Source organism: Crinia signifera, chromosome 2, assembly GCF_055691185.1.
Source record: "Crinia signifera chromosome 2, ASM5569118v1, whole genome shotgun sequence".
Classification (NCBI taxonomy): domain Eukaryota; kingdom Metazoa; phylum Chordata; class Amphibia; order Anura; family Myobatrachidae; genus Crinia; species Crinia signifera.
Genome location: NC_139218.1, coordinates 93890504 through 93900913, shown reverse-complemented (window position 1 = coordinate 93900913; position 10410 = coordinate 93890504). Strand labels below are relative to the sequence as shown.

Genomic DNA, 10410 nt, shown 5'->3' with positions numbered 1-10410 from the left:
AGGCAAGTTAAAAATTAAAGAGGAGGAAATTACAGTAATCAAAGCTAGAAATGATAAGTGCATAAATAAGGCTTTTCTTGCATCAAGTAATGGAGCTGTTTTATTAAACTTTGTGAAATGGAAATAGCCAGGATATCCAAGAGCTAAAACAGCCTCAATAAAAAAATCACTCACTTTACATTCTAACTGTACAATATTATAAGTATTTACACACATGAGCAATAAGAACAGTCTGCTTTCCCACCATGTCATTGATAAATGCATCCACATACGGAATATTTAACCTCCATTTCCCCAAGCTCTCATTGAGTGCTTCCACAAATTCCAAGAGATCAATACATCAATAAATGTGATGGAAAATATTGTGATGGACATATTGATCAGGATTTTCTTCATAAAACTGATGCATTCGTTTCTGCAAATGTGTTGCACTTGTAGGTTGCTTTGCTTTCACCCTTTTGTCCAGGGCATGCCAAGTTAGCTCATTGGAGTTTAAGACTGTAGACTGCTGGCCATCTCATAAATTGAAATTTACCATCTTGTTCTTTTCCTTAAATTATAAGGGCACGGTAGTGCCCTTATATTAAGGCTGAATCCAACGAACGGATTTTTCCCATAGGGAACTTTTCGGATGGGGGCATGGTGTTTGAGGGACTGCACCTCAAAAGTGACTGGACGTACTGAGCTGAAATTTGGCACGTACGCGTAGAATCGTCAACCGGTGCTGCGTGCCAAATTTCAGGGCGAAATATTAAAAAATTACCAATTGGGAGCGATCTAAACTTCCAACTGTCAGTTTTTTTCTGACACTCCAGAAATGACAACTTGTCACCCATGTTAGTCTATGAGGTTTTTTTTGGGAAGGCATAACTCAGGGTAGAGGAACAATTGAGACTTGAGGTTTGTTTTATTAGGTAGATATTGTCCCAGTGGAGTGCCTTTTGGGGTTGAGGATTTTCAGATAGGTACAGTTTTTTTTTAATTTAGTGAAACGTCCCCCATTATAGAGATAGGAGGTTTCAACTTGTTGCGCAGCCGCACAAGCAATCAGCTGGGGGAGTACACAGAGTGGCTTCAGTTGGGTGTACCAAGATGGCCGACTTTCTAGCACTATGCGCTGCTGCGGCCAGAACCATGCGCTCTCCACCCCTGCACCGTGTGTCCTCCTGACCCTGGGACTGTGTATGGATGGCACCCTGGCACCGCTGCTTGTGCGGTCTGAGTGTGGTTTATAATAGGCTCCGAGGCAGCAGCACGAATGAATGGGAGGATGTGGCGGCAGTATAGCACCATGTCCACACTCAGACCGCACAAGCAGCGGGGCCGGGGTGCCGTCCATACACACCCCAGCAGCCTCAGCTTGGAATAGGGAACTGTGCGCTGCCGCTGGTGCCTGCCGGGGATATGCTGCTTGTATCCTGACGAGACCACTAGTGTGCGGCAGGTCCGGCTGCCGTGTCGCAGCCTCCTGGTCCCTCATCCAGGGAGGCTGCGACACGGCAGCCTGACCTGCCGCACACTAGGGGTCTCGTCGATACAAGCAGCATATCCCCGGCAGCCAGGCACCAGCGGCAGCGCACAGCTCCCACACAACAACTCTGGTGTTCATCAGGCAGGGGACTCATCAGTAGGACGACTGCTTACAGATGAAGGGGCAGAGATGAGTGGACAGAGGTTTAGTTCTAGCAGTGGGACAGAATGGTACCTTCCTTGTTGCCTATCAGCAGAACTGCAGATACTGAATATCTGGGAGCTCCCTTGTTTCCAGAACAGGTATGGAGCGTTCACACAGCTACCGTATAACAGGGCAATCCACTGACATGTTACAGAAGGCACACATTATACCAGCCAGGAAGAGTTGCTTTGCTCCTTACAGGCAAATGGCAGGGTCACACATGTATGTGCATACTACAGCCTTCTGCTGCTGCTGCTGCTGCCTCCCCACAAAACTTGTCTGTACTGTGTGTGCTTCCTTATCTCCTCCTCCCTCTAGCAAGCCATCGTCATGACAGATTCTGCAGAGCAGCTTCTCCTGCCTGCATGCATTAGCTCCGTCCCAGCCCTCTGCTTTGTTGTACTATCTCATCAATAGCTCCGAGTCCCAGCATACTGAGTGAGGGTGGACTGTGTCGCAGCCTCCCTGGATGAGGGACAGGGAGAGACAACTACTCCATTATTCCGTCAGGCAGAGGACTTCGTTATCTTCTGCAGGAGCACTGCTTACAGGTGAAGAGCAGAGATTAGTGGACAGTGATTGCACAGGGGGTAGGGTGCATTGTTGCACGTCCGGCAAACTCTGATGTATACTGCTTCTAAATTTGCTGCAGGTGCAGCAGCAGAATTGCATGCCAAACATGTAATCCCTCCCTTCTGCCCCTGCCTGACAACTCTCAGTCACTCTCTGCCCAAATCAGCTCTTTCCTGACACTACTTTTGCTGAATCGTCCCCTCCTGTCACTCACCATTACCCTGCCCCTAACCCTAAGTCTCCGCCCCTCCTCTACTCTGTCTAACCATTCTACTGTCACTCATCATGACCTCACCCTGAGTACCCGCCCCCTCCTCAACACTGTGTGACCATAAAATTGTCACTCATAATGACCTGCCCCCTCACCCTCAGTCCCCACCCCTCCTCTGCCCTGTCTAAAAGTCCGTACACACGGAACGATGTCCATAGCATTCCGACATCGTTCACAAGTGTATCGAATTGTTCATTGTGCGTACAAATGGAACAAATTGATACACGACAAAATATTTGTCTATGATCTCCTGCATCGATAACTATTCGCGGGTACACGCATCGTTAACGATGCACAGAACGAGTTGAACAATTGGTCATTCCAATCGATCGGGAACGCCCATATTGGGCTTCAAATCGTTCTGAAATCATTCCATGTGTACCCAGCTTTACCTCTCAAGTCTAAACTATTCCCCATATACACATTCTACTCCTCCTACATATGTCCCCTTCCCATACATATATACACCGCCTCGCCATATACAAGTCCTACCCCTCCTACATATGTCTCCTTCACATACACATACACATACATATATATATATATATATACACGTTCTACTTCACATACATATATATACAGCCCCTCCCCATATACCCGTTTTACCCCTCCTACATATGTCCGATTTACATATACACCACAACCACATGCATGCCCCCCCCTCCCCCCTCCTACATATGTCCGATGTTTTTTTTATTTATTTATTAACAGTTTCTTATATAGCGCACACATATTCCGCAGCACTTTACAGAGAATATTTTACCATTCACATCAGTCCTTGCCCCAGTGGAGCTTACAATCTATATTCCCTACCACATGTACACGCACACAGACATTCTAGGGTTAAATTTTGTTGGAAGCCAATTAGCCTACCAGTATATTTTTGGATTGTGGGAGGAAACCAGAGTACCCGGAGGAAACCCACGCAAGTACTGGGAGAATATACAAACTCTGCACATGGTGGGAATCGAACCCATGACCTCAGTGCTGTGAGACAGTAATGCTATAACCATTACACCGTCCATGCTGCCATGTTCGACACCTCCTACACATGTCCCCTTCCCATACATATACACACCCCCTCCCCATATATACATCCTACCCATACATGATGGCAGCCCTGGTGATGCAACTATTATGCACCAGAAGACTTTGCTGATTTATTGTAAATGAGACACTTGTATATTGTGTGGGTGACTGAGTGCATATAGAGCACAACGGAACATGGTTCAGGAAAAAGCTGCAGCTGCTATACTGTAACATTTTGTAGACATCAAGACACTAATGGGGCCTACACACGTATCAATTTAGGGGCATTTTCTAAGTGCTATCACTAGATCGCCTAAAAAATGCCCCTACATCGCTCCGTGTGTGGTGACAGGCAGCGGCTCCCGGGGGGCTGCCCATCACACACACCCGCAGCATGGCGCTCCATGGCTGCGCGGCTTAGCCAGGAGCGAGGAGACAGGTATGACCGAGCGGCTGAAGAACCTCTTTCACGCCGTGCAGATAGGGTTCTGCTGCAGTGCATCCTCACAGGTCTTATCCCTTGTCATTTTATTGTATATAGTGGGTGTCCCGTTATATATGCTGTATATACCCTGTCCCCCACACCACCCGCTGTGTGTACACTGTCCCCCCCCCCCCAGTGCCCGCCGTGTGTACGCTGCCCCCCCCCGGTGCCCCCTTGTGTATACTGCCCCCCCCCACTACCCCCATATGTATGCTGCCCCCCCAGTACCAAGTGTGTACGCTGCCCCCCCAGTGCCCCCCGTGTGTATGCTGTGCCCCCTGTGTGTACGCTGTCCCCACCAGTGACCCCAATGTGTACGCTGCCCCCCACTGCCCCCACGTGTGTACGCTGTCTCCCCCTGTGAACCCCGTGTGTACGCTGTACCCCCCCCCAGTGCACCCCGTGTGTACGCTGTCCCCCCAGTGCCCCCCGTGTGTACGCTGCCCCCCCCCCAGTGCCCCCCATATGTACATTGTCCCCCTGTGTGTACGCTGTGCCCCCCGTGTGTGCACTGTCCCCCTCCCAGTGCCCACCGTGTGTGCGCTGTTCCCCTCCCAGTGCCCCCCGTGTGTAGGCCATGCCCCCCTCCGTGTGTAGGCCGTGCCCCCCTTCGTGTGTAGGCCGTGCCCCCCTCCGTGTGAACGCTGTGCCCTTCAATATTATTATTACTATGTTTCCTGCCCAGACGCTGACCATCCCATGGTACTGCCGGGACTGAGGCGCTTCCATAGCCTGCGGACCAGATTCAGGCGCTTCCGTGAGTTGCCTCCACCACCGGGAAGGCAGAAAGAAGCCACCCTGGTCATCAGAGGAGCAGCTGCACCCAGGTAAATCCGTCCCCCCCACTGTCCCTGTGTGTACCCTGTCCCCCACCCAACTGTCCCTGTATGTACCCAGCGCCCCTGTGTGTACGCTGTCCCCCCCCAGTGCCCCGTGTGTACGCTGTCCCCCCCAGTGCCCCCGTGTGTACGCTGTCCCCCCCAGTGCCCCCGTGTGTACGCTGTCCCCCCCCCAGTGCCCCCGTGTGTACGCTGTCCCCCCCCAGTGCCCCCGTGTGTACTCTGTCCCCCCCAGTGCCCCCGTGTGTATGCTGTCCCCCCCCAGAGCCCCCGTGTGTACGCTGTCCCCCCCAGTGCCCCCGTGTGTACACTGTCCCCCCCAGTGCCCCCGTGTGTACGCTGTCCCCCCCCCAGTGCCCCCGTGTGTACGCTGTCCCCCCCGTGCCCCCGTGTGTACGCTGTCATCCCCCCAGTGCCCCTGTGTGTATGCTGTCATCCCCCCAGTGCCCCCGTGTGTACGCTGTCATCCCCCCAGTGCCCCCGTGTGTACGCTGTCGTCCCCCCAGTGCCCCCGTGTGTACGCTGTCGTCCCCCCAGTGCCCCCGTGTGTACGCTGTCCCCCCCCAGTGCCCCCGTGTGTACGCTGTCGTCCCCCCAGTGCCCCGTGTGTACGCTGTCCCCCCCCAGTGCCCCCGCTGTCCCCCCCCCCAGTGCCCCGTGTGTACGCTGTCCCCCCCAGTGCCCCCGTGTGTACGCTGCCCCCCCAGTGCCCCCGTGTGTACGCTGTCCCCCCCAGTGCCCCCGTGTGTACGCTGTCGTCCCCCAGTGCCCCCGTGTGTACGCTGTCGTCCCCCCAGTGCCCCCGTGTGTACGCTGTCGTCCCCCCAGTGCCCCCGTGTGTACGCTGTCGTCCCCCCAGTGCCCCCGTGTGTACGCTGTCGTCCCCCCAGTGCCCCCGTGTGTACGCTGTCATCCCCCCAGTGCCCCCGCTGTCAGCCCCCCCAGTGCCCCCGTGTGTACGCTGTCGTGCCCCCGTGTGTACGCTGTCCCCCCCCAGTGCCCCCGTGTGTACGCTGTCCCCCCCCAGTGCCCCCGTGTGTACGCTGTCGTCCCCCCAGTGCCCCCGTGTGTACGCTGTCGTCCCCCCAGTGCCCCCGTGTGTACGCTGTCGTCCCCCCAGTGCCCCCGTGTGTACGCTGTCGTCCCCCCAGTGCCCCGTGTGTACGCTGTCGTCCCCCCAGTGCCCCCGTGTGTACGCTGTCGTTCCCCCAGTGCCCCCGTGTGTACGCTGTCGTCCCCCCAGTGCCCCGTGTGTACGCTGTCGTCCCCCCAGTGCCCCCGTGTGTACGCTGTCGTCCCCCAGTGCCCCCGTGTGTACGCTGTCGTCCCCCCAGTGCCCCCGTGTGTACGCTGTCGTCCCCCCAGTGCCCCCCGTGTGTACGCTGCCCCCCCCCAGTGCCCCCCATATGTACATTGTCCCCCTGTGTGTACGCTGTGCCCCCCGTGTGTGCACTGTCCCCCTCCCAGTGCCCACCGTGTGTGCGCTGTTCCCCTCCCAGTGCCCCCCGTGTGTAGGCCGTGCCCCCCTCCGTGTGTAGGCCGTGCCCCCCTTCGTGTGTAGGCCGTGCCCCCCTCCGTGTGAACGCTGTGCCCTTCAATATTATTATTACTATGTTTCCTGCCCAGACGCTGACCATCCCATGGTACTGCCGGGACTGAGGCGCTTCCATAGCCTGCGGACCAGATTCAGGCGCTTCCGTGAGTTGCCTCCACCACCGGGAAGGCAGAAAGAAGCCACCCTGGTCATCAGAGGAGCAGCTGCACCCAGGTAAATCCGTCCCCCCCACTGTCCCTGTGTGTACCCTGTCCCCCACCCAACTGTCCCTGTATGTACCCAGCGCCCCTGTGTGTACGCTGTCCCCCCCCAGTGCCCCGTGTGTACGCTGTCCCCCCCAGTGCCCCCGTGTGTACGCTGTCCCCCCCCAGTGCCCCCGTGTGTACGCTGTCCCCCCCCAGTGCCCCCGTGTGTACGCTGTCCCCCCCCAGTGCCCCCGTGTGTACTCTGTCCCCCCCAGTGCCCCCGTGTGTATGCTGTCCCCCCCCAGTGCCCCCGTGTGTACGCTGTCCCCCCCAGTGCCCCCGTGTGTACACTGTCCCCCCCAGTGCCCCCGTGTGTACGCTGTCCCCCCCAGTGCCCCCGTGTGTACGCTGTCCCCCCCGTGCCCCCGTGTGTACGCTGTCATCCCCCCAGTGCCCCTGTGTGTACGCTGTCATCCCCCCAGTGCCCCCGTGTGTACGCTGTCATCCCCCCAGTGCCCCCGTGTGTACGCTGTCGTCCCCCCAGTGCCCCCGTGTGTACGCTGTCGTCCCCCCAGTGCCCCCGTGTGTACGCTGTCCCCCCCCAGTGCCCCCGTGTGTACGCTGTCGTCCCCCCAGTGCCCCGTGTGTACGCTGTCCCCCCCCAGTGCCCCCGCTGTCCCCCCCCCAGTGCCCCGTGTGTACGCTGTCCCCCCCAGTGCCCCCGTGTGTACGCTGCCCCCCCCCAGTGCCCCCGTGTACGCTGTCCCCCCCAGTGCCCCCGTGTGTACGCTGTCGTCCCCCAGTGCCCCCGTGTGTACGCTGTCGTCCCCCCAGTGCCCCCGTGTGTACGCTGTCGTCCCCCCAGTGCCCCCGTGTGTACGCTGTCGTCCCCCCAGTGCCCCCGTGTGTACGCTGTCGTCCCCCCAGTGCCCCCGTGTGTACGCTGTCATCCCCCAGTGCCCCCGCTGTCAGCCCCCCCAGTGCCCCCGTGTGTACGCTGTCGTGCCCCCGTGTGTACGCTGTCCCCCCCCCAGTGCCCCCGTGTGTACGCTGTCCCCCCCCCAGTGCCCCCGTGTGTACGCTGTCGTCCCCCCAGTGCCCCCGTGTGTACGCTGTCGTCCCCCCAGTGCCCCCGTGTGTACGCTGTCGTCCCCCCAGTGCCCCCGTGTGTACGCTGTCGTCCCCCCAGTGCCCCGTGTGTACGCTGTCGTCCCCCCAGTGCCCCGTGTGTACGCTGTCGTCCCCCCAGTGCCCCCGTGTGTACGCTGTCGTTCCCCCAGTGCCCCCGTGTGTACGCTGTCGTCCCCCCAGTGCCCCGTGTGTACGCTGTCGTCCCCCCAGTGCCCCCGTGTGTACGCTGTCGTCCCCCAGTGCCCCCGTGTGTACGCTGTCGTCCCCCCAGTGCCCCCGTGTGTACGCTGTCGTCCCCCCAGTGCCCCCGTGTGTACGCTGTCGTTCCCCCAGTGCCCCCGTGTGTACGCTGTCGTCCCCCCAGTGCCCCCGCTGTCGTCCCCCCAGTGAGTACGCTGTCGTCCCCCCAGTGCCCCAGTGAGTACGCTGTCGTCCCCCCAGTGCCCCCGTGTGTACGCTGTCGTCCCCCCAGTGCCCCGTGTGTACGCTGTCGTCCCCCCAGTGCCCCCGCTGTCGTCCCCCCAGTGCCCCCGCATGTACGCTGTCGTCCCCCCAGTGCCCCCGTGTGTACGCTGTCCCCCCCACAGTGCCCCCGTGTGTACGCTGTCCCCCCCCCACAGTGCCCCCGTGTGTACGCTGTCGTCCCCTCAGTGCCCCCGTGTGTACGCTGTCCCCCCCAGTGCCCCCGTGTGTATGCCCCCCCAGTGCCCCCGTGTGTACGCTGTCGCCCCCCCCCAGTGCCCCGCTCCCCCCCAGTGTGTACGCTGTCCTTCCCAGTGCCCCCGTGTGTACACTGTGCCCCCGTGTGTACGTTGTCCCCCCTCAGTGCCCTCGTGTGTACGCTGCCCCCCCAGTGCCCCCGTGTGTATGCTGTTTGCCCCCCAGTGCCCGCATGTGTATGCTGTTTGCCCCCCAGTGCCCCCGTGTGTATGCTGTTTGCCCCCCAGTGCCCCCGTGTGTATGCTGTTTGCCCCCCAGTGCCCCCGTGTGTATGCTGTTTGCCCCCCAGTGCCCACGTGTGTGTGCTGTTCGCCCCCCCCAGTGCCCCCGTGTGTATGCTGTTCGCTCCCCCATTGCCCCCGTGTGTACGCTGTTCGCCCCCCCCCCCCATTGCCCCCGTGTGTACGCTGTTCGCCCCCCCCATTGCCCCCGTGTGTACGCTGTTCGCCCCCCCCCCAGTGCCCCCGTGTGTACGCTGTTCGCCCCCCGCAGTGCCCCCCGTGTGTACGCTGTTCGCCCCCCCCAGTGCCCCTGTGTGTATGTTGTGCCCCCCCATGTGTATGCTCTGCCCCCGTGTGTATGCAGTGCATCGTTGGCCCCGTGTGTAAGCTGTCTCCCCTCATTGACCCCCGTGTATGCTGTCCCCCCTCAGTGCCCACCGTGTGTACGCTGTCCCCCCTCAGTGCCCACCGTGTGTACGCTGTCCCCCCTCAGTGCCCCCGTGTGTACGCTGTGCCCCTCCCGTGTGTACGCAGTGCCTCATTGCCTCCCGTGTGTACGTTGTGCCCCCCCCTGTGTGTACGCTGTCCCCCTCAGTGCCCTTCGTGTGTACGCTGTCTCCCCTCAGTGCCCTTCGTGTGTACGCTGTCTCCCCTCAGTGCCCCCAGTGTGTACGCTGTCCACCCTCAGTGCCCACCGTGTGTACTCTGTCCACACTCAGTGCCCCCCATGTGTACGCTGTGCCCCCTTAGTGCATCCCCCCATGTGTACGCTGTCCCCCTCAGTGCCTCCCCGTGTGTATTGTAATAATTATTATTATTATATTTCCTACACCCAGACTCTGTCCTCCCCATGCTGCCGCCGGGACTCGTCGGGACCAGGTTCAGCCGCTTCCACAGCCTGCAGCCCTGACAGTCGTGAAGCCCCGACGTTGAGTTGCCTCCGCCACCCGGAAGACAGAATGCAGCCACCCGGGCCATCAGAGGAGCAGCTGCACCCAGGTAAATCCATCCCCCCACTGTCCCTGTATGTACCCTGTCCCCCATCCCCACTATCCCTGTGTGCACCATGTCCCCGACACCACTATCCCTGTGCATACCCTTTCCCCCGTCACTGTCCCTGTATGTACCCTGCCCCCCAATGCCCGCCGTGTGTACGCTGTCCCCCCCAGTGCACGCCATTTGTATGCTGCCCCCCGTGTGTACTGTCCCCCCTGTACTGCAGCTGCACCCAGGTAAATCCGTTCCCCCACTGTCCCTGTGTGTACCCTGTCCGCCACCCCACTATCCCTGTATGTACCCTGTCCCCCACCCCACTATCCCTGTGTGTGCCCTGTCCCCCCCAGTGCCCATGTGTACGCTGTCCCCCGCGTGTACGCTGTCTCCTCCCCAGTGCCCCCCGCGTGTACGCTGTCCCCTCCCCAGTGTCCCCCGCATGTACGCTGTCCCCTCCCCAGTGTCCCCCGTGTGTACGCTGTCCCCTCCCCAGTGTCCCCCGCGTGTACGCTGTCCCCTCCCCAGTGTCCCCCGCGTGTACGCTGTCCCCTCCCCAGTGTCCCCCGCGTGTACGCTGTCCCCTCCCCAGTGTCCCTTGCGTGTACGCTGTCCCCTCCCCAGTGTCCCCCGCGTGTACGCTGTCCCCTCCCAGTGTCCCCCGCGTGTACGCTGTCCCCCGAGTGTACGCTGTCCCCTCCCCAGTGTCCCGTGTGTGTACGCTGTCCCCTCCCCAG

At 59.8% G+C, this 10410-nt stretch overlaps 1 long non-coding RNA gene across 1 annotated transcript; it reads left to right on the top strand.

The window, feature by feature from the left end:
- The first annotated feature begins 2085 nt into the window (after positions 1-2085).
- LOC146058792 (uncharacterized) lies at positions 2086-9735 on the top strand. The gene is made up of 4 exons (XR_014469958.1): positions 2086-2226; positions 4718-4859; positions 6498-6639; positions 9520-9735. It is a non-coding gene; the product is annotated as an uncharacterized LOC146058792 (long non-coding RNA).
- Positions 9736-10410: the final 675 nt, after the last annotated feature.